This window comes from Pinus tabuliformis, chromosome 5_2 (genome assembly GCF_031772625.1).
Source record: "Pinus tabuliformis cultivar Carrire ecotype Pingquan chromosome 5_2, CPIR1, whole genome shotgun sequence".
NCBI lineage: Eukaryota > Viridiplantae > Streptophyta > Pinopsida > Pinales > Pinaceae > Pinus > Pinus tabuliformis.
This window is the reverse complement of record NC_142306.1, coordinates 502,836,449-502,860,309: the sequence shown is the minus strand read 5'-3', so window position 1 is coordinate 502,860,309 and position 23,861 is coordinate 502,836,449. Positions and strand designations below refer to the sequence as shown.

Here is a 23,861-nt window from a genome sequence, read left to right as displayed (position 1 = left end):
ACTCCTCCCTGAAGGGTTCGAGTTCATACCCCATTGAGTCCCCATATCCACTCTTCTCCTGGTTCATCTAATTCCTCATTTTATTCTAAGCCTCCTTCACCGCATATCGTCACCATGTTTAGACCCACAGCTGGTGTAGGAACCCAACCTAGTGTTGGCTCCGGTTCTACTCCAGTGGTCACATCTAGAAAAACCATCTCAAAAACTGTTTCGACAACGCCCATGCTCCCTTTTATGGCTGGTTTAGGCTTGATGAGCCCTAACCCAGGTTCAATGTTAACTAGCCAAGAAAAGCCCTATACTACTGGCCCTTTCGGCATCAATCTGTGGAGTGCTGACCAAAGTCTCACCTGAAGCAGTATGGGGGGATGCAGGAACCAAGTTTCTGCATCGTGAGATAGTTGTGATGTTGGTTATTTGCCCTAACCCTTCCTCCATGCTGACCAATAAGCCCTTTAGGGCTTGTCAAATTACTTCTCTTATTTGTCCTTGAAGCCTTAACAAAAGTCTCTGGTCTTCCTTTGCGGACCCTAAATATATAGATCAGGCACTTACGCACCTTTGTAATTACTCTTTTGTATTTATTCAGATTCGCTTAAGTATCGGTTAACTTTAGCATGAATTATGGTTATCTTTGTGTAACAGATATTCTTACTTGTGTTCATATGACAAGGTAAAATACATAGATTCACACATCAATATAACATTAATTCATAACCCCAGTATTCAACATAACATAATCGAAACCTTCATAATAGAAGTAAAATAACACATACAAAAAGAATTCTAGAATACTTATCTTTATTGATATCCAGATTTCTAGTACAGACTCTGACCACCCTGAGCACACAGCTGCAAGGGTCTGTGTACTCAGTTGTGGACTTCTACCCTAGGCCTTTGTGCACTCAGCTATAGAGCCTCTTCCTATGCTAAGACTCTTTGCTCTTAGCTCTCATAGACCCATAAAATTACTCAGAACTCTACCAAAAATTGTGAATTAGCTACCTTAGACTCTTCTGAGACTCCCTTTTTATACAATCCCATGGTCTGTGGACCAAGGGCAGATCTCATCAAGCCAACACAACTATCTAAACTAAGGGTGGAAACCATTTTTGACTGCTTACATCTTCATGCTCTGCGGCCACAAAATGCAGAGACTTTACATTCTTTACACAAAAATTGGGCCTTTAGGCCCCAAAATTGACCCCAGTGGACCTGTTCCCAATAGGCCCCCAACACAAATCTGGTGACTCGCCCCCGAGTCACTCTGCTAGTACAGAGATCTTGTCGTGAAGACCTCCTAGCTCCACTTGTACCACTATGAATGCAGCAGTGCACTGTGTTGCCGCATGGTTCACCTACTCAACTAGCTACTTCGTCACTGGCTCTGCGATATCTACCTGTATTTTCTGCTGTGTCACCTGCATACTAGCCAATTTCCATTCAATACACACTATTCAGGAAAGAAGTCATGATCTTACTCTTGCTTTGTGCTCCTTCCAATACACATTTTTCACAACTCCTACTCATCTAGCTCTAACATCTGAATCCCCCTTCAATAGTAGCAGGATTTTTGGGCCTTTTCCCTTTCCTTCTCTCAGCTTGTTGAAGCATTAAAGACTTGGCTTCTTCAGATTCCTTCTCTTCAATCTCCCTCCTAATTATCTTTTCCTTTATATTTTGATACTCAAACACACATACCTTCTCTTCCACTTCTTCAATTATTCTTTGTTGCTTCAATTTCTTGGACTCTTCTTCTTGTTCCATTTCAAGAATCTGCCACTCATGCTCCTCCTTGCGCATCTCAATCAATACTTTGTGAGCAAGTAGCCTGCTATGCTATTTCTCTATATCTTGAAGAAATACTGGCAAGTCATGTTGAGGAGCTTTGGCAACTTTCTCAACACATTCATGTATAAGGCTCCTACCATTGTTTAAGCACTTTGCAAGAATAGTTAAATGATTCCGAATCTTGTCTAATGACTCAAGGTCTTGACTGCCAAATTGGACAATGCCTTTTAAATGGTCAATTTTCAACTGTAAGAAATTTCACTTCACAGCATCCACACTCAGCTTCTCCACTACAGCAAAATTAGAAAATGGTATCATCCTCAAAAGGGTTGTGATTTTCATGGTTTGATACACTTGTGATACCTATTGTAACACTCTCAAAGTAGTTAGCCTTTCTAAAGCAAGAATGTATTGCTCCAGCTGCACTTCTGGGATAGGCGAAGCTGAAGACAATTTATCACTAAGTTTAGAGAGCTTTCTTAGCAAAGGCTGAACTTTGTCAGCGAGATCCAAAGGGTGGAAATAAATTTCCAGTAGATGATACAAATCTTTGATAGTTTGCAGAAGATATGTCATGACATCTTTGGAAACCAATTCTGAAATAAGGGCCGAGCATGACAATGTTTCTTTGTTGTTCGTTTTAGGATCCAAACTAAATCCCAAAATCCTGGCCATTCTTAAACTCCTCTCCTCCTCATTTTTCAGTTCAAAATGGTGAGCTCCATGCTTGTGATCGTAGGGCATAACAGAAATGGTGGCCAACAAGATAGATGATGCCATCAACTGAAAATCCTTGTGGATCAAGTTTTTATTGTATCTTTTTTGAAGGATAAATATATTGTACCATTCATAACCATGACACAAATGAATTTCAGATATCCAAAATATCTTTGTTAGCTTTGAATAGTACATCACCATCATTTGGGGCTTGGGAGTCTTCTTAACCATGCACATGAGACCATGAATATCTTCTATCAACTGAAAAGCTTCCTGCCAGAGCTCAAGCTTAGTTACAACCTTCAGTTGCTCAAACCTTATATCAAGGTAAAGCTATAAAATATCAGGTAGATTGAGATGAGGCATGTATTTTTGATCACTGTACTTAGTCAAATTGACCAGGTGATTATGAATTATTTCACAAAGCTGACAGAACTATGTTGTCCACTTATATTGCAAATAGAAATGGAAGGCTCGATGTGCAGTCATCGCGTATAATGCTTCCACTGTCCAATTAACCTATGGATGATATGGCGTGCTCTTCTGATGGTAAACCTGAAATTCATCTGTCATTGTGCTAATAATCTCATTAAGAAAATGCGTACTGTGATCGCTCATTAAAACTTTTGGACAACCAAACCTTGTCAGTACGTACTCAAAGATGAATTCTGCTACTATCGCGCTTGTAAAATCCTTCACAGTTTGCACCTCCACCCATATAGTTAAGTACTCACTCGCAGTGATGATGTACCGTGCACCCGTCTTCTTTCCTGGAGGCTGAATTGGTCCCACAAAGTCAATCGACCACTTCTTGAAGGGATGTAATGGTATCTACGGATTTAGCGGCAGCTCATCCCTGTGGAAGGGTCTGCCAGTCCTTTGGAATGCATCACATGCCCTACAATACACTTTTGAATCCTTATGCAAGGTTGGACACCACAAACTAGCATGTAGAACCTTCTACATTGTTGCTTTTCATGCATAATGACCTCCCACAGCTCCGCCATGAGCGTTAGTGAGGATGTTGCTTCGTTCAAACTCTGGCACATAACATCGCAATATTTCATCTGATCCCATTTTGTACAAGTGCCCTGTAATGACAGAAAAGTCTGCCATGCTCACCACCAGTTCCTTCTTCTCTTGGCTTGTATATCCTTCCGGAGCCGTACCTATTTTTAGGAAGTGTATAATATCTTCAAAGTGGCTCTCTGTGATGCTTACTATAAAGAGCTACGCGTCAGGTAGTCCTTCCTCCAAATTAGTAGGCTCTTTGCTAGTTTCAATGCACAAAAAATGATCAAGTACTGCATTCAATTGTCCTAGTGATGAGGCTCATCATCATCAAATGAAAAGACCTTTGGGTGAAAACCTCTCTTGGGGCACCCAGGGAAAACAATTAGGATGAGAACCTATTAGAGGTAGACTAGTTGTTTTTAAAAAAAAAAAAAAACAAAATAGAAAAAAATCATGAAAATTTCTATTTGCAGGTCAACAAGGAGGATGATCAGAGAATAGAGAAGAACAAAAAAGGAACCTGTTCCACTCCCATGTTTATTTTTCTACCCATTTTCGTTCATCAGTTATTGGGAGAGAGATCCCCAAAGGGAAGTTTTGGGGCTAAAAGCCCATGTTTGAGTCAAATTTTGTAATAAAATTGTAAAGACTCCACATTTTGTGGTCATGAAGCATGAAGGTGTCATGTGTCACAAAGGGTAGTCCACCCTTAGTTTTGTAAAGTAAAGTCAGTTGTAAGAGATCTATGGACCATGGGATTTTATAAAAAGAGCTAAGATCTAAGTAGTTTTAGAGAAATATAAGGGAAGAGAGTCGTAGCTCTGAAGTAAGAAGTCTATGTCTTGGGTTGTAGCATAGGTATAGGCTCTGCAGTTGAGTACGCAAAGGCCTAGGGTAGAAGTAAGCAGTTGAGTGCGCGGAACCCTGCAGCTGTTTCTGCAGGGTAAAAATAGCTTGTAAATACATGGAAGATATCAATAAAGAGAAATATTTAGAAATTCCTGTGTCTTTGTTCTGTTGATGCATCTTGATATGTTATGTATGAATTTCCTTTATTATGCTTATGTGATGCATGAATGAATGCAATTACGTTGAATAATTGAACGCATTTACAATTATCTGGTTACGCGGTGTTAACTATAATTATTTGATAAAGATAAGAAATTCGGTTAGGTTAATTGGGGAATCTATATGACACTATGCCACAACAACGCAAAATTACCTAAGCAGCAGACTAGGGCTGCGCAAGGTCGACCATACCCTTTCGCGAAGGTATTGAAGGACAGAATAAATGGCTCATCTTGCAAGCCCTAGAGTGAAGCGACCTGTGCGAAGGCAGGGATAGAGGGAATCAAATGACATCACAACCATATCAAGGTGCGGAAACTTGGTTCGAGCATCCCCCCATATTGCATCGTGTGAGACTTCAATCTGCGCTCCATGGGTTGATGCCCAAAGGGCTAGTAATGTAGGGATTTGTTTGACTAATTAATGCAGAACTTGGGTCAGGCCCCTTCAAGCCAACAAATGGTTCCATTGCCGGGACCAGAATTTGCATAAGAGATGTGTGATGTCATATCACTAGAATCCAACTAAGAAGGAAATCGGAGTCGAAGATCCACGAATTCGCGACACAAGAGAACAGAAACCCATGACTAACAAAGGAAAAATGGTTGGATAGACACCTGTATATAGAGATCCATGAGGTCTTTTTCTGCTCCCTCCCAATTGAGCTATACGAGTGGATCACAAAGCTAGAAGATATCTAGGGAAGGTGGAAACTTTATGGTCCTATTGTTTGGACCCCGGAGCTAATACATAAATTGGAAGCATGTGAGGACAAGATCACCCGCGTTGTCAATCATTGGCTCAATCATGTTATAGGAGGATTTGTGACTGAATTCATGGTTGACACCTTAGTCAGCTATAGTGAGGTGGAGCAGCATTTTTTCAAAGGACTGTGAGGTAAGTTTGTAAAATCTTTGAATACCTAGATTAAAATGTTATTGTGCAAAAAATGGGTTATGCAACTACCTTGACGTTTGGAACTACGAGAAGCGGAACAACTTACAGGAACAAAGGAAAAAAGGGTCTGGAGTATAGTCCATTGATTTCACCTCCGTGAGGTGATGAGGAAGAGATAGAGAAGGTTTCTCCATGAAGTTCTATTCAGTTAATAAGACAAGGATTCCCATGAATACCACCTCCACCCACACTACCTCCAACCTCACCAGCATTGCCTCCAACTTCACCCATACCACCTACACCTCCACCATATTTCAGTATGGAAAATATAGTGAAGCTACCTTTGTTCAAAGGCTTGCGAAATGAGGACCCAGACCAATTCTGGTTTGTTGTGAGGGCTATATGGGAAGCTCAAGGTGTTATAGATGATCATATAAAGAAGGCGACACTAGTTAGTGCTCTATAAGATCGCGTGCTAACTTGGTATATCAAGTACTCTAATGACAACTCGAATGCTGGAGTGGCAGACATCCAGACATCACTGAATAGAGAATTTAGTAGGCCTAAATCTGAGGTGCAGTCAATTGTGGGATTCAAATAAATCATGATGCAACCAGGTGAGACACCTTGGGAAATAGATCAGAGGTTAGAGTGTACAATCCATGAATCCAACATGAATCTAACAGATGGACAACATTGTGAATGGTTTGTGGCTTCGCTACTGCCACACTTAAGGGCTGTGTTGTCGCAACAAAAGATAACCATGCAGGCGGAGGCCTTGGAGATTTCCATGAGACTACATGAAACTCCGATGTAAGATCCAAGCCTGGGGGTCTAGCAGATCCATGCACAACTGAAGAATCTATGCTTTGAGATGCAAAGTCTGAAGCAGGACAGGACAGTTCAACTAGAGGTGCACGAGGAGGTATGGTGCTAGAAATGCAAGAGCCAGGGGCATGATAAGGACCATTTCCCGATTTTTGCGAACTATATTGCAAGAGGAGGACTGATGCCTTTAAGGCTAGAAGGTCAAGCAGGACCTAGCGTGGGTCCTGCATTATGGTGTGCTATCTGTCAAGTAGCAGGAAAACATGCCACGGATAACTATCATTTGTTGTAGAAGTTTGTACAGGCACTGCAACAATTGTTCTGTAACTTTTGTAGGTCGGTAGGGCATGATGAGCGTAATTGTAGGAGTTATGAATTGATGATGGATATAAATCCCACCTATAGGGTTTAGGATGAAACGTGCCCCCTGACCAGAGTGCAGGGATGATGCAGATAGGATTTCAGGGGCGTGGACGAGGCCGAGGCAAAGGAGGACCTGGCAGACGTCGGGGGCAATTGATCTGTTACAATTGGGGAGGATCGGGACACTATGCCCGTGATTACACTAATCCAACACGTCCGTCGAAAAGTATTGCACGTTGTTTGATCATGAAATGGAACACTGTCCTACACTTATAGAAAGGATGTGTGACAAAGGGGTGCTACCACCTCTGCCGACTCAGAACTTGCAGATGATGAGGTCTGAGCCGCACGAAGAGGATCCAAACATAAATATAGTGCTCAGGAGTGGAATCATGATAGGAGATGACAAGGGGAAATAGCTAGAAGATAGTGCATGGGTTTGCAAATCTCTTGTGAAGGAGGCTGAGTTGGATTTGGAGTGTGCACATGAAACCTTCATGGAAGCTTAGAAGAGCTTTGCTGAGGCCTCCACCTCAGGAAGCAGGGATAAGCCTGAGCAAGAGATGGACCCCTCTATGCTCACAACTTTCCTCGAGACCTATATGATGTTATTGTGCAATAGTAAGGCTGTGAAAGGGTTACAAGAGCTCATTAATAGATGCGCTGGAATTGCGTTGGCTGAGCCGTGCATTGTACGAAAGATTGGCAAGCATAAAACAAGAACGGGATGGGAGATAAGACTAACCACGCAGATAGGAGAGTATGAAATGTATTAGGTTATTTTGGACTTGGGGTCAGATGCAAACATCCTATCAAAGCAGACTTGGGAATGGATGGGTAGACCTGCACTACAATGGTCTTCAATTCAGCTAAGGATGGCCAATTAGTAGAAGATCATCCCCATGGGGTGGCTGTAGGGGGTGACTGTGGATATTGAGGGAGCGAGCACACTAGCTGATTTTGAAGTAATAGAGATAGTGGATGACAACAATTCCTGTCTTGAACTCCTAGGAATTGACTGGGCCACTGATATGAATGGGGTAATCAATCTAAAGAAGTGGAAGATCATCTTTGAGAAGAAATTGCTACGCGTAATAGTACCTCTAGATCCTGTTGAGGGATTGCGCTATACTGAACTAGTTCGTGATTATGAGAGTGATGATGATTTGTACTGTAACTACAAGATAAAAACGTGAGACCAAGATTGGGTGAATCCCATCGCGGATGGACGAATTACATGATATCGTGAGAGTTCGCGCACTTTGGCTACTGATGAAGAGTTAGAGCGCTGGCAGAACTGGTTACATGAAGTGACTATGATGAATTGCAACATGATGACCCGATCACTGCGGTGTGTGTCCTCAGAGGTAAGAAATTTTCCTACTTATGATGGTTTGAATGAGATAGATATATTTTTGGATGCATTTCAAAAGGGAAGTACCAGAAAAGCAACGCTTCTAGGTGTTGGAATGGGCACTACACGCTATGCCCACAAGATGGTGGGGTATGCATAAGGGAAGCTTTGATGATTGGCATGAATGTAGGAGGATGATGAGAACATGATCCAGGAAGCCTAAAATGTGAATGATAGACAAATATGATGGGAAGAATGATTCGCACGTGCATTTGGCCAAATGGACCCATGCTTATGGAGAAAAACCCCAACCTGAATGGGTGCACTTGTTCTATCACACCCTAGATATTGTCTCGATGAGCTAGTATGTAGAAATTGAGCTCCACCATGGGACAGGTGAATGGGATATCTTGCGTGAGGGATGTTGGGCGCGGGATCCCCCAAGGCAAGTTTTGGAGCTTAAAGCCCATATTTTGACCAAATCCAATGTAAAGACTCCGTGGTTTGTGGGTGCGGAGTGTGAAGATTGTAAATGAGTCATAAGGTTTTCCACTCTCATTTTTGTAATGTAATGTCGACTTTAGAGATCTACCCATGGTTCGTGGACCATGGGATTGTATAAATAGAGCGAGGCTCTAAGTTGTAAAAGGGAACAATCAAAGTAAGATCTAGGGATGAAGAATTGAGTCTTATTTGAAGCGTCGAGTCATGTATTTGGGTTGTAGTGTAGGAGAAGGCTCTACAGCAGAGTGTGGAGAGGCCTAGTAGTCTGCAGCTAAGTGTGTGGACCCCTGCAGTTGAGTGCACAGGGTAGGTTGAGTCTGTAATGGATTGAAGCATTAATAAAGAGAAGTTTTACATTATTTCTATGTATCTTTTTCCTCTTTTTCGCATTGAAAGTGTCAGATATAATTGCATTTCTATTGTCTATATGATGTGTGAGCTTATATGAATGTGTTGATAAAAGGAAGATAAGATAAAGTATCTATTTACATGAAGATAGCTAACTATTATAAAAAGATAAGTAACATCCACAGTGTAACTTGGGGAAATAGTGTAGATCGTTGCTTTAGCAGCGTGGAAGCACCTTAGCCCTTGGTTAGGGTTGCGTGAAGGTGATTATAACAGATCGCGAAGGCTTCGTAGGTCAGGAAAGTGTGCAAAGTGACCTACACAAAGGTATTCATAGTTGGCCTAAATCGACCCCTCAGACATCTCAAGGGTGTGGAAACTTTCTTCCAGCATCCCCCCATACTGCTTCGAGTGAGACCTCAGTCTGGGCTCCGCGGGCTATTGCCGAAAGGACCAATAGTAAAGGGATTTGCTTGGCTAAATAACTTCAAACTTGGGTCAAACCCCCTCAAGCCAACAAATGGTTCCGTTGCCGGGATTGGAATCTGCATAGAGATGTCTAATGTCATATCACTGGAATCCAACTAAGAAGGAAATTGAAGGTTGGTTGGACAGGAGAATTCACGAGTTCGCGGTGTAGGAGAACAGGAATTTGTGACTGACAAAAGAAGAGTGGTTACATAGAGATCCACGAAATTTTCTTCACATATTTCCCTACTGAGTTGTACGAGTGGATTGTGGAGCTAGCAAATAGCCAAGGAAGGTGGAAGCTCGACAATCCTATTGTGTGGACCCCAGAGTTGGTGCGTAGATTAGAAGCATCGAAGGATAAGATCACACGTGCTGTTGATCACTGGCTCAATTGGATTATAGGAGGATGCATTATTGAGTTCGCGGTAGATACTTGAGTTAGTTATAGCGAGGCAGAATGATGCTTTCTTAAAGGACCACGAGGTAAGTACGTAAAGTATCTAAATAATTGGATTAAAATGTTATTGTGTGAAAAGAGGGTTATGCAATTACCTTGATGTCTAGAGCTATGTGAAGTGGAAAAACCTACAGAAACAAAGGAAGTAAGGGACCAGAGAATAGTCCTTTGATTTCACCTCCACGAAGGGTTAGGGATGACCTCACGAAGGTATCGTTGCGAAGTGTGATCAATTTGACAAGGTAAACGATTCCTCACATACCACCTCCACCCACACCACCACCAACGTCACCGCCTTCACCTCCATCTTCACCCGTACCACCTCCGCCACCACTACTAGTCAATATGGCAAGCATGATAAAGTTGCCTGTATTCAAGGGAGTAGGAAATGAAGATCTGTACCAGTTTTGGTTCTTGGTAAGAGCCGTATGGGAAGCGCAGGAAGTTACAGATGATAATATAAAGAAAGCGATGTTGGTCAGCACTCTGCAGGGTTACATGCTGACGTAATATATTAAGCATTCTAATGACAATCCGAATGCGGGAATCGCGGATATCCAAATTGCGTTAAATGGAGAATTTAGTAGACCGAAGTCAGAAGCGTAGTCGATCATTGGATTCAAAGAGATCACAATGCTACCAGGTGAGATTCCTTGGGAGTTGGATCAGAGACTGAAGTGTACAATTTGCGAAGATAATATGACTTTGATGGATGGACAACATCGTGAATGGTTTGTAGCATTGCTGATGCCACATTTGAGAAATGCGTTGTCGCAACAGAGGTTAATGACCCAGGCAGAAGCCCTGGAGATCACGATGAGGCTGCATGAAACCCCGATATAAGATCCTAACCTAGGAGTTCAACAGATCCATGCACAGTTGAAAAACTTATACCTTGAGATACAGAGTCAGAAACAAGACAGGACAGCCCGACCTGAAGTGCGGGAAGAGGTATGGTGCATTAAATGTAAGGGTCAGGGTCATGACAAGGACCATTGCCCAGTGTTCGTGAATTAAGTCGTGGGAGGAAGACCAATGTCGTTAAGACCAGAGGCACAAGTAGGACCTAACATAACACCTGCTTTGTAGTAAGTGATTTGTCAAATAGGAGGAAAGCATGCTACTGACAACTGCCATTTTTTACAGAAGTACACCCAGAATTCGTAACATTTGTTTTGTAATTTTTGTAGATTAGTTGGACACTATGAGTGCACTTCTAGAAGCTATGAGCTAATGATGGATAGAACTCCCACCTACCGAGTTCAAGCTAAATCACAGCCGCTTGAATAGAATGCAGGAATGGCACGAACTGGATTCCAGGGGAATGGGCAAGCCCGAGGTGGAGGAGGACCTCGAAGACGTTGCAGACAACTGATATTTTACAATTGCGGAGGGCCAAGACATTATGTCGATGATTGTACGAATCCAACATGTCCATCATGTCTGTATTGTACCTTGTTTGATCATGAGACGGAGGATTGTCCTTTGCTGATAGCTAGGATACATGAAAAGGGAGCTACCACCTCCCCTGACTCAAAACCTGTAGATGATGAGGTCTGAGCTGCACGAGGAAGATCCAAATGTGAACATTGTGCTCCGAAGTGGAATTATGATGGGAGATGATAATGGAAAACAACTCAAAGATAGTACTTGGGTACGCAAGGCTCTGATGAGAGAAGTAGAGTTTGATTTGGAGCATGCTAAGGAAACCTTCATGGAAGCTAAGAAGAGCTTTGTTGATGCCTCCACTTCAAGAAGAAAACATAGATTAGAGCCAGAAATGGATCCATCTATGCTTACGACATTCCTAGAAACATGCATGAAACTACTGCGTGACAGTAAGGCTATAAAAGGATTGCAGGAACTCATTAACAGATGCGTTGAGACTGTGCCAGGAGAACCGCACGTAGTCCGAAAGATTGGAAAGCATACGACGAGGATGGGAAGAGAAATGAGGTTAACCATGCAGATTGGAGAATATGAGATGGACCAAGTAATTTTTAACCTAGGATCAGACATGAATATTCTGCTGAAGCAAACATGGGAACGCATGGGAATGCCTATTCTGCAATGGTCTCCTATCCAGCTGCAAATGGCGAAGCAACAAAAGATAATACCTATGGGGAGATTGCAGGGAATCACCATGGATATTAAAGGGGCAAGTGCGCTAGTAGACTTTGAAGTGATAGAGATTTTTGATGACAACAATCCCTACCCCGCACTCTTAGGAATCGATTGGGCAACTAACATGAACGGGGTGATTAATATGAAGAAGCGCGAGATGATTTTTGAGAAGAAGTCTCTGCGTGTAGTTGTACCTTTGGACCCTGCTGAGGGATCACGCTATACAGAGCCGATGCATGAATATGAAAGTGACGATGATTTGGAATGCATCTACAAGATAACCATGCAAGAGAAAGATTGGGTAAATCCCACTGCGGATGGACGAATCTCATGGGAGCATGAAAGCTCTTATACTTCAGATTCGAATGAAGAGATAAAGCGATGGTAGAACCAGTTGCATGAGGTAACCATACTGAACTGTAATATGATGACAAGATCACTATGCTGTGTATCGACAGAAGTGATAGATCTCCTTACTTATGATGGATTAGGTGAGGTAGATGATTTCTTAGATAGATTTGAAAGGGAGGTGCCGGAAAATCAACGTTTCCAGGATTTGAAGTGGGTACTGCGTGCTACGCCCGCGAGGTGGTGGGGTACACACGAAGGAAGCTTTGAGGACTGGCACGAATGTAGGAGAATGATTCACATGCATTTTGAGAAGCCTAAGATGTGATTAACAGATAAATACAGTGGACGAGACGGGTCACACGTCTGTCAATGTGGGTACAGGCATATGATAAACAACCTATGGGGATGCACATGAACTTCACGTTGGGGAATACGATCAATAAGCATGTGTTGGGGGGGAAATTGCATGAACAGTCCCTCAAGTTGGAATGACAGAGTGTGGAAAGAATGAGTGCATAGAAGGTTACCCATGTAGAAGAATTTAACGAAGTGTGCGAAGCATTGAACAAGGTATGTAATGCACAATGAAGTGATTGGGACCTGCACGTACCAACAATTTTGTGGCTTATAGGACAATGTGCAAGAAACTGACGGGACAGATGCCTTCTAGGCTCACCTATGGTGCAAACACTGTAATACCGATGGATTATATTATGCCCAATCCATGCATAGCAGCGCCCATGGATATGACAGTTCGCGGAGCCTTGGAAGAAGGGATCGCATAGCTGGACGAAGAAGAACGCTTGGGACCTGATGAAGAGATCCAACAGGGTGATCTTAGGCTCCAATAACTCATGAAGGAAAGAGTTTGGTTAAGGGCAGAAAGCGCCATGAAGGAAGAAGAAGTCAAGAAGCTTAAGGAAGGAATAAAGAAGGATTTTCTTGATAAGAAAATTGTGGTGATAAAACAGGATGCGCATGATTAAATTGACAAATTTGGACTACCGCCAAGAGTTGATTATCTTGATGCCTTGGATTGGACTATATATTACTAGAGGGATCACTAATGGTGGCGCGATGCAGATGGTAAAGTGCGCGATTCAGATAGTAATGTTAAAAGGCAGACTCTTCCAAAAAAAAGTAATTGATGGTCGATTGAAGTCGTATACAGGTGGCCCAGCCACCTAACTAGCTGTGGGAAGCATAGTCTTAGCACTCCGGGTAGTTGAAAGGAGGTGTGGGACTATAAACTACCCTGCTCGAGCGCTGCATGATGATGGGAATGCGTGTAGGAGCGAAGTGTCACAAGGTTTGTGACAACACAAGGGTCGCTGTGCTACCACATGGGTTGGCTGGAAAGTGACTGTTATAGTCACTATTCACGATGTCATGCTTGGTTTAAGACCAAATGGAGTGGGCGACAGAAATTTAAGGCAGGATTTATGGGCTAGATTTGGGAAAATCTGCCACCAAGGGAGCATTAATGAACTGGATTTGGGGGGAATGGTCAAATTCAAATTCAAAAGGCACTATAAATTGCAAAGGGCTGCCCAGCAAACAACACTTGGCCATTTGAGAATTGAGCTATTGCACACCTAGAGATCTATGAACCCAGATCCATTTGATTTGTTGAAGTTGAAGGTGTTGTTTGAGCACTTACCTGAGCCATTGAGAGATTTGTGGAGCAGCAGCATGACCACACCAGAGGAAGCCATGAATATCGGTGAAATGACTGCTGAAGAGGCCACGCAGGTCATAACAGTAGGAAATGTCCCTGAAAGCACTGGGATAGTCGCGAAAATCCCTAAATCGCCACACATGTCGAGGCCTAATAAGGATAAGTAGCCTATGATTCCGGTACATGTGTCCCCTCGAAACCTGCTGAGAACTAAACTGACCATGAAAGAAAAGAGGAAAGCGGTTAATGTGGAAATTGATCAGGAGGAGGAAGACCTTGAGGAAATCCTAGTAGAAGAGGAGGAGGAAAAAGAAATGGAGGAAGAAACCAAGGGTGCGGACCCTCTGACTAGACTACCTGTGTATGTTCATCCATGGAAGGGAAAGGCAAAGGTGCCCAAGGACCTAGATGAGAGCAAGAGCTCTCTGTAGACTCCACTACTACCTGATGATATCATTTTTGAAGGAGCGCACTTGGGATGGATGCCGAGTCTAAAGTTTGAATACTGGGATCTCGCAGACCATGAAAAGTTCCCACACTTGGAAACCACGTAGCTCATGAAGCTGAAGAAAAACACTGCGGCAGGGGTAGTAGAGTTGGAGCCACACAAGTGGTTGCACGGGGTAGAGAAAGCAGGGTTGTTGAACTTGCTCTAGGTGCCGCATTACCATCGTGCCCTAGTAACTATCTTTGTCATCAGGAAGCTACTCTACCTGGTGCATGATGGATGTTTGTGGCTAGACAAGCCCATCCCCATCACGGATCACCTGATTCATAGAATTACCCAACTCCCTTGCAAGAGGGAGGACCCAGTGGATATTTTGGAGGGTAGGAGCACCAACTTGGCCATCGTGAAGGCCATGAAGGCAAATTCAAGCTGTGGAAGAAGAAGAGAGGGTACACAATCTCCAGTATCAACAATAAGGCAGTCAAATTTGTGACCCAAAATATTGGCTGGCAAGGTTAAGTGGAAGTGTCGCGCGGATGAGGTGCTCACGCCAGTGATAGCACTTGCCGCACAGTGTGTAGAGGGCGTCTAGTTTAACTGGTCAGAGTACTTGTGGAAGGAGTTCCTGGAGAATTGCAATGAGACATAGGAATAGGGGAAGACCTTCCACTATGTACGGCTTCTGTTGTCCATAGTGCTAGTAGCTTGGGAGTTTCCTAATGACAGAGAGTTCCCCACAATTGTGCAGGACCTTTCGGAGGTAGAGAAGTATGCTTCGATGTGGGCCACTAAAGACGCACGAAGGATCCAAGATAGTAAGATATTCTGGGTGTTCATGGAGATGAACATCAGCATGGGGATTAATCGCAAGCCATGGTTATCGCCCACTGTCTACAATAGCCTACAAAGCTTCATGGAATTTAAGGCGTACTTCCATGATGTGTATGCCAGGGCATGCAAGGACCCCGCGAAGAAGTGGAATCAACTCTCGTACCTGGCCATGAATGTCATCATATTTGCCATGCTGGATTCATGGACATTGGAGTGGCGTGCTCTAGCCATCTCCATGACAGAAACAGAAAAGTATGCTGCACAACGAAAGAATGAGGAGGCAAAACTGTGGATGATGTAGTTGGCAGAGAAGAGAAGAAAAGAGGTAGCAACAATTGAGCAACAACATGCAACAAAGAAGGAACATGAGGGCCATAAGTTGCCCTCACCGAAGGAAGAGCTTGAGATAGAGGAAGGTGGCATGGACCCAGAAACAAAATCTACACAGTTAAAGTGCTAGCACCTAAGAGAGTAGGTGGGGCCACGAAAGAAGTCAAAATCTTCTAAGACTTATTTCAACCCGATCACCCTCACCAAAGGAGATCTCCATGATATAGTGGAGACGGTGCATGACATCACTGCAAAGGCCCTCCAATAGCTTGCGCAGGAGAATCAGATTGTGTTACGGGCCCTCCAGGCACAGATACAAGAGTTGCAGGTGCGCACTCCTCAAGCTGGTACTCTCTCGACCAACCTTGAAGTAGGAATGACCGCGACTAAGGAAATGTTGCACGCCCACATGACCAACACCACAGTGCTACCAGAGGGGGCACTCATTACAGAGAATGAGGCTGACAGGTCTACGGTCAATATGTTAAAGGGAGTAGGGATCAACATGGCTGCACTCCCTTAGGAGATGCTCTATGCCCTGCAGGACAGAGTGACTACAGAACTGTGGGCTAGGGAGGGCCGTGCCCTACAAGTGTTGAGAGAGCAGAAAATTAATATGGAACAACTAAGCTTACAACGCGATGAGGTACCGATACAGAACTGGAAAATGGTGCAGGTGGTTGAGGAGTCCTGCCAGATAGTCCTTGAGTTAGCCATCCTAGCAGAGGCACCAACATAGGCGTGCATCTGGAGGTTAGCATTGGGGGTGCATGAGGCGCAAGAAGAAACAACTAAGTTTTAGCTAGAGCTAAACCTTCAAATAATAGAGTTACAGTTGAAGGCATAGCCTTAAACTCCTCCAGAGGTAAGGGAAGAGTTTGCCACCACTAATATAATTGCACCATTGAAAATGAAACAAGTAAACATTGGTATGGAGGAAGAACCCAAATTCGTGAAGATTGGAGACTACTGGGACGACACGATGGTGGATAAGGTTGTTGAATTGCTTTGCGAATACCAGGATTTATTCCCTACCAAGTTCACGGATCTGAAGGGGATAATCGGGGACCTAGGTATGATGAAGATCACATTAAAGCCTGACGCAAAGCTTGTTAAGCAAAGACCTTACCATCTCAATTCGAAATATAAGGAGAAGGTTCGCTTAGAGCTAGACAAGGTGCTCACGGCAGGCATCATTGAGCTTGTGGAAGAATTTGACTGGGTAAGTCCAATGGTGGTATAGGAAAAGAAGCAGTAGGTTGAAATAAGGATATGCGTGGATCTCAGAAAGCTGAATGACACTTGCGTACATGATCCTTTCCTGAATTCATTCATTGATGAAGTGTTGGACAATGTAGGTGGCCAAGAAGCATATTCCTTCACTAATGGCTTCTCTGGGTACTAGTAGATCAAAATCGCGTTGGAGGACAGGAGCAAGACAACCTTCGCAACTGAGTGGGGTTGTTTTTAGTACACTGTAATGCCATTTGGATTGCAGAATGCACCTGCGATCTTGTCGCGTGTAGTTGTGGTTGCATTCAAGGAGTTTATTCATAAGTTCCTAGAAGTATATTTTGATGACTAGAATGTGTTTGGGCTAGTTAAATGCCATGTAGCAAGCTTGTGCCTGATGCTGGATACCTATTGAAGATACTAGATCATGCTCAATCTCAAGAAGTGTCTATTTTGTGTTCCTTATGGGAACCTATTGGGACATGTGGTTTGCAGACAGGGACTGATGGTAGATCTTGTAAACATAGTAGTGATACTAAACTTGGAAGCATCGAGGAGTGTGAAACAGCTGCGCGCTACCCTAGGAAAACGGGATACTATAGAAAGTTTATCAAAGGTTATGCCCGGATGATCTAAAAATAAAGATCTTAGATTAATATTAAGGTATTACAAACTCATGTGCATGGATTTTCCTACATTACTTAGTGCAACGGATCGATAAGATTGTGAATAATATAGGCAATGAAGCAGTTAAAGAAACATAATAGAAAAACACACATAACACAAAAAATTTAATATGGAGTTCACCCAAAACTCCTGGGCTACGTCTCCTGGTCCAACCTTCAGTGGTGACCTCTCTATTATGTCTTCAAGAGCAGAGTTTTACAAAATGTGAGCTCAATTTGAGTCTCACACAACAGATACAAAACAACAAGGCTTTACTTGGATCCCCCAAGTCTTTCTGAGTACATAGACTCTCCTCATTGACTCTTTGTCTCTGTTTTCTCTTTGTCTTAGCACTGCTTGTCTTTGTCTCTGCCAGTCTATGGCTTTAAAGCCAATCTGCGATTTCTGTTCATTTCCTCTTCTTGGGTTTTCTAGCTCCCAGCGTCTGTCCGCTCAAATCCCCTTCTGAGTGTTATAAATCATGGCATAACATCTTTAGGGAAGGTGGCCACCTGCTCTGCAATGGAAGGGACCATCGGGCCTTTAAAATCCCCAAAAATAGCGTTCTCTGTTTACACAAAGAAACACTATAAAACATAGGAAAATTCAATAATCTACCATTTTTCGAACTTAAAAAATCCTTAAATCTGCTTTATACTTCTATCGGGTTCACCTTTATATCACTTATCACATCTCCACTATTGATCTGAGTGATCTAGATCCAACAGTTGAGTTTAATTTCGGGCAGCTCATGCGTACAGGGGTTAACTGCCTGAAAAGGGTGGTTTTCTCTCTCCGGTGCCTGGCCACATGGCAGCCAGTGTATGGGCTTGGGTGAAGCTTGGCCAAAACCACTTACCACCTATGGCCTGCCAGAAATCTCTTTTGTTTCGGATCTCAAAACATATACACCTGCATGTATAAACCATTTCAGGTCGAGTTTCATTGCTTTATTCACATTTCTTTTGTTTTTCGTTTATTTAATGAAAATGCAATTTACATTGAAAAAACCCTTTTACTAGACTTGAAATATTATCAACTATCACCCATAATCCTATCAGGTCTGTTTTCATCGCATTGGCACTTTGTTCTTTGTATTTTGTTTATTTAATGAAAATGTGAAATACAAAGGAAAACCCTATTTTTCATAACTCAAAATATATATGTTTTCGTTTATAATCCCGTCGGGTCCGGCTATTGCAGTCACATGCATCGGCCCCACTCCTTTGTGTTGCTCTGATGTGAATTGTCGTAATCGCATATCACATAAGCCCCCGAGCTATTGTAAGCACTTCGTTGTAATCTGTCGATGCGATATGGTGGGTTAACCTGGGATGTCGATCCGTGTGCTTGATCGACAATCCTCATTGACCCCACTAATCGCTATCGCAACATTTATATGGTCGCCTCTGATAAGCTCCACCTGTCTTCGCTGATTGCGATATGATGATCGGATCTAGACCATTGATCGATTAGATATGACGGCTCTTGTGCAAAGTTGTTTTAAGCCTCCGATAGGCCTTATTTCACTGTTTTCTTCATGTTTTTCACTCTTGATAGTGTAATCCGCCTTTTTTAAAAGGTTTTCTTTATGCAATAGTTTTTAAGTATGTGAAGGATTAGAGGTTTTTAGGATCCATTTGGATCACGCCTTCCCACTGAAAAAGCTTTTGGACCACCAAAAGTTGGTTTTAAAGCATCAATCAAGTGAGGATATAGCTTCCTCACTTGTCCAATCTCTATCCATCTTGCACTGCTTGGTTTTGAACCTTTGAGTCTGATTCTAAGGTACTCAATATCCCCTCTTCACGTAGTTCTCACCTTCATGTCCAGAACTGTATCTTCTTGCAACTCATTGAGATATTTAGGAAACATATCATCAATGGAAGGCAACTGACTTTGCTCTTCGGGATCTTCAATCAATGAAGGTTCGAATAGTCTCAAGTTCTCTGCATTAACTACTGAATAGATGTGCATGTAGGTAGAAAATCAAGGTGAAAAGCTTTCTCACCAATTTTCTCAAGTATCTTGAAAGGCCCATACCTTATTGGCTTCAGCTTCTTACCTTCACCTTGCATTCTATCTTTGCTGATGTACAGCTAGACTTGATCACGAGCTTGGAAGCTATGCTCAATTCAATGCTTATCATGCCTTGCCTTGTACTTGGCATGGCTTCTTTCCAGCTATTCCTACACTGCCTAGTGAAATTCTTGGATATGTTCAATGAACTTGGTTACTTTGTCCACATCACTATGTCCATCAACTGCTATGTCTTTACTAAAGACAAAATCCACGGGAGACCTTGGTGTGAAACCAAAACAAGTCTCAAAAGGAGATCTTTGTGTAGAAGAGTTCTTAGCACGATTGTAAGCATTTTGCACATAACATAAATGTTCATCCTAAAGCTTGGGATGCTTGCTACAATAGCCCCTGAGCAACTGGATCACTATCCTATTGACCACCTCTGTTTGGCCACCTATTTCTGGATGAAATGTTGTGCTCTTCTTCAATATGGTGTCCATCAACTCCCATAGACTTGACCAAAACTTCCCAACAAATCGGGAATATCAATCAGATAAAATAGAAGTGGGTAACCCAAAATGAACCCATACATGCTAAAAGAACAACTTTGCTATTTGTTCAGCTGTAATCTTCTTGTTACAAGGTATTAAAATACACATTTTCCTGAACCTGCCCACAATAACATATAAATAATCATGACCTTTTCTAGATTGTGGCAATCACCCAACAAAGTCCATGGAAACATTTTCCCAAGGATGAGAAGGAACTGGAAGTGGAGTGTACAAGCCTAGTTTTCTATTATTGGGCTTGATTTTATCACACATGGTACACCCTTTAATATATCTAGAAACTGTTTCATGCATTCTTGACCAATAACAGAATCTTTGCAACTATGCCACTGTTTTACTTACACCAAAATGACCTGATATTAGAGAATTATGTGCTTCTCGGATTATGTTAACTCTTTCAGTGTGAGGAATGCATAACTTTCCCAAATGATACAAGAGTTGGTCCCTAACATGATAATCCAATTCTTCTACTTGTTTGCCATGACTTAAAGTTGCATATACATCTTTAAAATCTACATCTTGAGCATATTGTTCAATGTAGCTTTCATGCAATATTGAGTTATGCTTAAGTATAGTAGATGCATTTATGATTGGTCTTGATAACATATCTACAACTTTATTGTGTATGCCCTTCTTATATCTGATGACAAGATGAAACTGTTGTAGAAAACCCATCCACCTATAGTGTCTTGATTGCTGCAGTTTAGTTTGTAAGTGCAAATACTGAAGTGGTTGATGATCAGTATGTATAATTGTTTCTTTGCCCAATAGGTAATGTTTCCACTTTTTCACACTCTGCACTAATGCATACAATTCTTTATCATATATGGGATAATTAACTACTACAGAATTAAATGTCTCAGAATGATAACATATGGGTTTACCGTGTTGCATCAACACTGCTCCCATGGCATAGTCACTAGCATCTGTTTCAATCTCAAATGGTGTTTGAAGATCTGGCATTACTAGTACTGGTGTTGTACTAATTTTTTCTTTCAAGGTGTCGAAGGCTTTCTACTATTTTCCTCCCCACTGAAACACCTGTTTCAATCCTATTAAAGCATGTAAGGGAGTTGTAATCAAGGAAAAGTTAGCAATAAACTTTCTCCAATATTGTGTTGCTCCTACGAAGCTCCTAACTTCTGTAGCAGATTTGGGTTTAGGCTAGTTCACAATGAATTCAACCTTAGAGGGATCTACCTTCAATTCACCACCCCCTACAATGTGACCCAGATAATTTAAAGATGTTTTTCCAAATTCACATTTTGATAAATTAAAATAGAGATTTTCTCTTTTCAAAACATCTAAAGTCTACTTTACATGCTTCAAATGTTCTTCCCATGTTTTACTGAAAAATAGAATGTCATCTAAATATACAATTACAAAATCATCAATAAAAGGTCAAAGTACATCATTCATAACTCTCATGAAAGTGGCAGGAGCATTAGTTAAGCCAAAAGGAATAACCAACCATTCATACAGCCCTTGCTTTGTTTTGAAAGCAGTCTTCCATGCATCTTGTTCTGCAACTCTGACCTGAAGGTAGCCACTACGCAAGTCTAACTTGGAAAAGTAAACAACTTCTTTCAGTTGATCTAATAGATCATCAATGTGAGGAAGAGGATAATGATTCTTGATCGTTATGTTATTCAGTGCTTTGTAATCAATGCACACCCTCCACGAACCATCTTTCTTTCTCACCAACATGATTGGAGATTCGCATGATGATGTGCTTGGTCTTATGAACCATTTGTTGAGTAGCTCTTGTACCTGCTTCTTAATCTCTGCATTCTATAAAGTGGATAACCTGTACATTCTGATGTTAGGCAATGGAGCATCTTGCTGCAAATGAATATCATGTACTATTTCCCTTTTGGGTGGCAGACCTTTAGGTTCTTGAAATAGGATATCATATTCTGAAACAACTTTTTCTAAATCAACTTTCTGTTTAGCATCACAACCTTCAAATACATTGGTTTTATCAGGGTTCTTTTCCTTTACAACCATTAGTAAAAATTGCTTGCATGAATTTACAATTCTTTTCATCTGCCCTAAGTTTATGAGAGTGTAGTTATTTTTGAGCTAATGAGCTCTTACAATATATTCTATTCCATCTTTTGTGAGTTGATACTTATTTTCAGCTCTATAGAAAATGGCTTTTCTATCATACAAGTAAGGACTTCCTAAAACAATACCACATATATCCAAGGGAACTATATCTAACTCAACTTCATCTACAAATGTTGACCCAAAAGCAAACCTAAGTTTACATTTTCTAGTCACTTGTAGCTTTGCTTTATCACATACCTAACCTAATGGATATGGATTCTTGTGAGGTGTGGTTAGTAGTCCCAACTTCTTTGCAATTGCTTCAAAAATCAAGTTTACTTGTGATCCACTATCAAATAAAGTATCAATCTTTTGATGTTTGGAAATAACTCTAATATGAAAAAGCTCATGTCTTTTCCTCTCATTTTCTTCATTATCAATGGATTGTGAAGAATTACTAGTAGATGCTTCAGAATTTTTACCTTTTATATCTGTGTCTGTGACTGTTGTTTCATCACCTGAGTCTGACCCCAAATCTTTCTGAATAGCAGCAACAATCTTCTTCTTCTTGCCATCGAACTTCTTGGGTTTCAGCTCCGGATGCAAAGACCAGCAATGTGCATCATCATGTCCATCCTTCTTGTAGTGAGTGCATGAAGGTTTGTATTTCTGTACAGTGTTTGCCTTCCTCTCTTTCCATTTCTGCTTCTTCTTTTCCTTGTTCTTTCTTGCAGTGGGTTTTGATGATCCCCCAATCTTTGTGTTCACATTCTTGCCTCTAGCCTCTAGATGTGTAGCTTGAACTAATACCTCATCTATGCTAGTAGGGTTAAACATGAGAATGGTGTGCCTCAAATAGCTATGTAGACCACCTATATACTTCAACAAAGTTTCAGGTGAGTCTAGAGAAATGCCTAGAATTAAAGCTCTTTTTCTAAATTCCTGGGTATAGCTTTGTACACTTTGCCCCTTTAATTGGTGAAGAGTTTGCCAACTTATCATTACTTGCTACATATAAGCTAGTGGATAGAATTGTTTTTTAATGGCAGAAACAAATTCACTCCAGGTAGAAAGAATTTTACCATGCTTCTTCAAATCAGCTTGTGTCCTGCCTTCCCACCACACTAGGGCAGTTCCTCCAAGGTGAAGGCTGGCCAGCTGAATCTTTCTCCTTTCTGAATCAATGTTCTACACCCTGCAATATACATCAATCTGTCTAATCCAGTTATCTAGATTTTCTGCATTTAATTCTCCATCATATATTGGAAAATCAAATTTTACATCTAATTTAATCAAAGATGTTTTCTTCCCCGGATGCGGGTGATGGCACGTCAGACATGGATGAGCCACATGCCCAGCATGTGCCGCCCCTTGCTAACGATGCATAGTAATGGTTCACTGCCGCCGAGGTTTAATGTTCAGCCACCCGAGCTCTTGGCATTCAATGCTACGCAGGGTGAAGCGATGTGGATGCAGGAAGCAGTTATGGAGGGCTCTTATCGAGGGAATGTTGCGAGATTTCACAGGGAAGGCGGATCACTGCAGGCTCATTTGCATGGTAAGGCCTGGGTGGTGCAGGCTCAGAAGGATTCTGGACGGGTGGGCGCTCTCCTCCCTCAAAATGCAGCCACTGCAATCCGTCATTGCGACTCTGGTGAATGCCTCAGGTGGGAACAGAGCTCCAAGAGCAATTGGAGTGAATTTGAGGCGAAAAGTGAAGACACTCACTCAGGCAAAGTCTGCTCCGT

At 42.0% G+C, this 23,861-nt stretch overlaps 1 pseudogene; it reads right to left on the bottom strand.

Annotated features, from left to right (window-relative positions):
- Positions 1 to 1,536: 1,536 nt before the first annotated feature.
- On the bottom strand, positions 1,537 to 14,002 carry LOC149159895 (eukaryotic translation initiation factor 3 subunit A pseudogene; annotated as a pseudogene).
- Between the last annotated feature and the right edge of the window lie 9,859 nt (positions 14,003 to 23,861).